Source organism: Pinus tabuliformis, chromosome 9 (genome assembly GCF_031772625.1).
Source record: "Pinus tabuliformis cultivar Carrire ecotype Pingquan chromosome 9, CPIR1, whole genome shotgun sequence".
Classification (NCBI taxonomy): domain Eukaryota; kingdom Viridiplantae; phylum Streptophyta; class Pinopsida; order Pinales; family Pinaceae; genus Pinus; species Pinus tabuliformis.
In genome coordinates this window covers 519840442-519846056 of record NC_142307.1, presented here as the reverse complement: position 1 = coordinate 519846056, position 5615 = coordinate 519840442, and positions in this window count along the sequence as shown.

Sequence of the window (5615 nt, the reverse complement as noted above, 5' to 3'; positions counted from 1 at the left end):
CAATCTTGTTTGAATGGTTGTCAAAATGGAACAATCTTGTCTAAATGGTTGGTTGACAAGAAAGAAAGAAAAATTTGCAAATTAGGAAAGAAAATGAAGATACAATAGAAAATGTGGTTATGATGTAAAACCATCAATATTATCACTTTAATCTATTTTTAAACACAATAAAATTACATCTTTAACTAATTTATTTCATTTATTACTATAAAATAAAAAATTATTCATTTATTACTATAAAATGAGAATGCATTAATTTATTACTATAAAATAAGAATTCAAATTAATAAAGAGATTACTCTGTCTATATACCAATGTTTTCTAAAACGAAACCCTAAATAAAGGACCCTATCGGTCTTATTATGTTATCTCAAGATTTCTATGTCGAATATGAGAGTTTCAAAGTAATGATGTCTTCATGGAAAATGTAAGGAACCCTATTGACCTTATTATACTATGTCAAGATATCTATGTGGAACATCAAAGTAATGTCATGAATATGTCCTCATAAAGGTAGGATGGAAGATGTTTTCATAGCGGTAGGATGATCAATACTCGAATATATTCGGCATCATTAGTACTCAAATATATTTTACATCCTCGAAGATGTAGTAGATGGTAGTAGTTATTTACAAGATAAAAAAAAGGTTTGTGAATAAGTAAGCGTAGTTATCACGATCTAATGGGGTAATCTCATAATTGAACAATCTTGTGTTAATAGTGGGTTGACAAGAAAGAATAAAATTTTACAAATTAAGGAAAATGGAGATACCACAGAAAATGTAGTGTGTAGTTATGATATAAAAATTTCAATATTGTCACTTAATCTATTTTTAAGCACTAGACAAATATGAAAAATATCGTTTCGAATGTTGAACTGCATACATGTTGAAGGCCATTTATTGGGACCGTGAAATCGCTTGCCTTTATCGACGCTTCAGAAGCTTCATAACTCCCCTTCCAATCCCCTGGAAAAACGAATATATGAAAAAATATGAAGTGAAATACTTCAATGGATTGATTTTTCAGAGTTGAGCAGAGAAAGATGTAATTACAAGCATAAGTAAATATAAGGAGACACAAATCCACATCAAACCTTCGGGTTGAATGGAAAGATTAAAAGATTCTACTTGATACAGAGTGTAACCTTGATGGTTCTCATTCCTCACCAATTTCATCGTTTCCTTCTCAGAAAGGGAAAAAATCCTTTGACTTTGTTCAAAGACTTAGTCCAAAAAATCTTCATGGATGACATGATAGATGATATAAAAAAATCTAGAGTCTACACATGACTATATAAAGATCAATCAACCATTCCATATATAATAATTTTAATCGGTTCCACCTAAATCAATGAACTGAATGGAAGGACAAGGAAATGAAAGTTGAGAATTAAAACTGAGAGTTAAAAATACTTTGCGAACTTGTGCTGCACTAGCTGTAAGGTTGGGATTGGAAAAATCAATGCAGGCAAGATTCACAGGTTCAGAATAATCTACCTTAGTCATCGTTAATTCTATATTTTGTCATTTGTTTCTTCTAAATCTCTGATACCTTCAAAATATGCCCTATTCATGGATACCAATACATAGCTACTTCTCCTCTACTATCAATGAATGCGAAAAGAAACCTCTGTTATCAATGAATGCGAACATAAACCTCATATCGTGACTGCTAACTCTATTAGTGCCTAACTCTATTAGTGCTGCCACTATGACTAATGACCTGGGAATGGATGAACAACCTCCATTACGTCCCATTGAACTTTTTGGAGTGTTGGCAGAACCTCTTGCAGACTTTAGAGTGTTACATCAGTGAGAGAACTAGAATTTTTTGAAATGTCCCACGGACAAGGAACCCTTCATATGACATTTTATAATAATATTTTTATTTTTTTTTAAACTTGTAAAAATCAAAATTTAAATTTCTTTTGACTGGGAAATTTCATTGAGCACCTCTCTGACGTGGTAGAAGGCTTCAGAAGGGTTGTGATGTGTTCAAATTTGAACACTGATGGGGACCGTGGTGTGGCAAGTAATCTGCGAGCTCGGCGCATTAGTGTTGGAACATGGTGGACGATGAGATTGGCACAGTCATTTTGAGTTTTATTCTTTCATAGGAGGACAAAATGTGGGGTGAGCATGAGAGAGGGTCGATCTCACAACCTCAGCGGAAGCATGGTGCAGTGAGAAACATTTTGTGTTGTTTATCACAGTGGAGGAGGAACTGTGAGGGCAAGGTGTTGTGCATTGTAGTAGTCAAAGTTCATTGTTTGCTACAGATTTGGTTTTGTGACAGAGTGATGGGTCATAAAAAGTCTTGAAGAGAATTGAAAAAGTTGAGGAGAAAGAATGAAAGGGAAATTGCTGCAAAAGAGTATGAAATGTTTTAGCCAAATATAGATCTGAGTGAGCCTGAATAATTTGAAGACACCGATGCAATATTGAAGCGATTAATGCATGTTTTGCCAATTTTCTCAGGTAAAAATTTTAAACTTTGGGCAATTAAAATGGAGGGACTGCTTGGTTTAGTAGATTTATGGAAATTTGTTGAAGAAACTTCCATAAATCCCCATGATAAGAGTAGAGGTGCAGTAGCATTGCTTCTCATCATATCAGCTCTAGATGAAAACATTTTGTCTAGTATTTTGTATGAATATGGTGAAATATGTGATGCAAAAATGTTTTGGGATATTCTTGAAATGAAATACAACATGAAGTGGAGTGAGAAAGCTCAATTTGATGAAGGTGTTGTTAAAAATGGTGATTTTGTTAAAAGCATCATAACTAGGATCAAGACTGAGAGTATGTCTATAGTTGGCAATAGAGTAGCATGTGATAGTGAAGAAGCTCCCTATGACGCAGAGATATATGAAGTCAAATTTGATGAGAATTATGTATCTCATGGAGAGTGGTTCAATCTGATGCAAGAAAATCATCTTATTGATGAGTTGTTGTTTGGTGAGAAGAGACACATACCTCCATACACAAATCAAATGCAGGACAACATGTTTGCAACAACAGAGTTGATTAAAGAGGTTGAAGACATGAAACAACCAACTATGACAACAGAGAAATATGAAGGAAGGAAAGCTCTCTTAAAAGAGCAGGATGACAAGAATCAATATGGTTTTTTTTATGATCTTTTATATAAATCTAACATTGTTTTTAAGTGTGCATATATTGACAGTGAGGAAGAAGCAATAGAACTTGAAGAAATTGCAAGCATTAAGGACAAGTATAAGTCCCAAGAACCTGCAGCAATGTTGAATACAAAGAATGTTAATCCACAATCAAGAAAGGAGAAGCTCCATCACTATCTTATGGAAAGAAAGGTGAAGATGAAACTACACCAGCAAATGAACAAGCATGGTCCCTTTAGCAAAATGACTTAGGTCATGATTCATATACCTGTACATGTACATGCACATTAATGTTTAGGTCATGATTCATTAGGGGATTTTTGAGGCCTAAAATGGGTCTCCTAAGGAAATTATAAAATAATAGTGGGAATAATAAAATAATATTATATTACATCATCAAATTTTAGAGGGAAAAAAGAAAAAGTTATTTTTTCAACTCCTATTTTCAACTTATCTCCCTATGTGTTTACTCAAATTTCGATTGAAAACACTCATTGGATGAAAAATTTGATTCCTCATACAAGGAGTACCCGTGTTGCATACTTTTGATGGACCCTAGTACATGAAAAATGAGAAATACATGAGAAACATGATTGCAATAACCTTTTTTCATGTATTTCTCATTTTTTGTATAGCACGGTCCATTGAAAGTATGCACCATGGGTACTACATGGATGAGGAATCAAATTTTGCATCCAATGAATACTCCCGCTCAAAATTTGAGTAAAACCTTAGGGAGATAAATTGAAAATACGAGTTGAAAAAGTAGTTTATTATTTTATTATTTTTTATTATTTTTACTTTTTTACTCCAAAAATGGTGAATCATCCCCCATGGTTGACATCATCATCTTCAATCTTATTGGTTCTTATAAATTTTATTTTGGTTCTGCATTTTTCTTAGGAGGCCCATTTTAGACCTCAAAATTCCCGTAATGAACGGGAGGTGTTAGAGTATTAATCACGACACCATCCATTACTATTCCATAGTCAGTGTAGTACAAGTTAGGAGTTAATAGTCAGCGATGGTCAACAAGTTTAGGTAGCAAGTAAATGGAAATCGGTGGAATCCATGTAGATTCTTCGGCTGGGTTTTGTATAAATTTTCTTATGATGAATGAAATAAACAAACTCATGTAGTGAGTTTCATATTTCTGTCATGGTATTAGAGCCATCATTACAGGAGCATTTATGCATTGGAATACCTGTGTTTAGAGAGATTAACTGCATGCAATTCACGTTTCTTGAGCACTTGTTTGAACACTTACCTTCAATCCACCATCCAAGCTCAAACTTTCCCAAATCTAACTTTGGTTCCAAATCAATGATCGAATATGCTAGGAGAATTGTTAGGACCATGGAACAACTGAAATCTGCCTTGCTACTCAATCCACCATCCAAGTTTAAAATTTCCCAAATCTAACTTTAGTTCCAAATCAGTGATTGAATCTAATACAATAACTATTAGGACCATGGCACAACTAGAATATGCCTTGCTATAGTTTTTGACCAGCACAATATTTTGTGAATTGAGAGTGTATTTATCATTAATGACATCAACTGTTGGTAAACTCCTTTTACACTGCCATTCAACACGACAGTGGTGACCTATGCAACGATGAACCCAAAAATCGCCACAACATTTGCATTTGTTGTATGAAGGAAACTTTCTTGATATTAAATATAGATCAATTCGTTTGCATTACAATCATAGAAATGAAAGAGTAGATTTCCATTATTATGATTATTGAACTCATTCTTCAATAATAACACATTTTTCATCCATGAACTGAAGGGTGCTCATTCAAACAAAGGATGATATCATAAATTTTGTCTCCACTTGAGAAACTTCGAAACTAAAACTGATCATAACCCTATATGTTGGAAAAAATTAATTCCACCCGCCGTCTGCATTAACTATGTTAGGTAGGAAGTCTTCATGAGAGTTCAGGAGGAAGTCTCGTGCCTTCTAGAGAGTTCATATAGCTTCCCAAAGAAGCCACTGTCACCAACAATCCAAAATCGAGAGCCTTCATCACAATGTATAAAATCATTCTCTAGCAATGTAAATTCTAAGTTTTGTTGTGCTATCTACGTTCTCTGATATGGTATCAAAGCCCGGTAGAGATCAAACTGGGAGGAATGTTTGCAGATGGGAGGAGTGTCTACAGTCAGAGTGTTTGTTGAAGAGTGTTGTTGCTCTATTGTGTGAGATAAGTGTATCTGTGCGTGGTTAAGGGTTCATTTGTTGTTGAGATGTTGTGATCGAACGTCATTGAAAGAGGCATGAAAAGGGGTTAGTTCGTTGTGGAAAAAAGTCTAGGGAGGGTTTCTCGATGGTGAGAGGAGCAAAGCCTGTCATGGACCCAGTGTTGTGTTTAGTGGTGAACCCGACATGAAGTGCGTGGGGTGTATGTGAATCCCACAGATTAGAAACGGGTGTGGTCAGTGACTGGCCAATTGATATTTTGTTG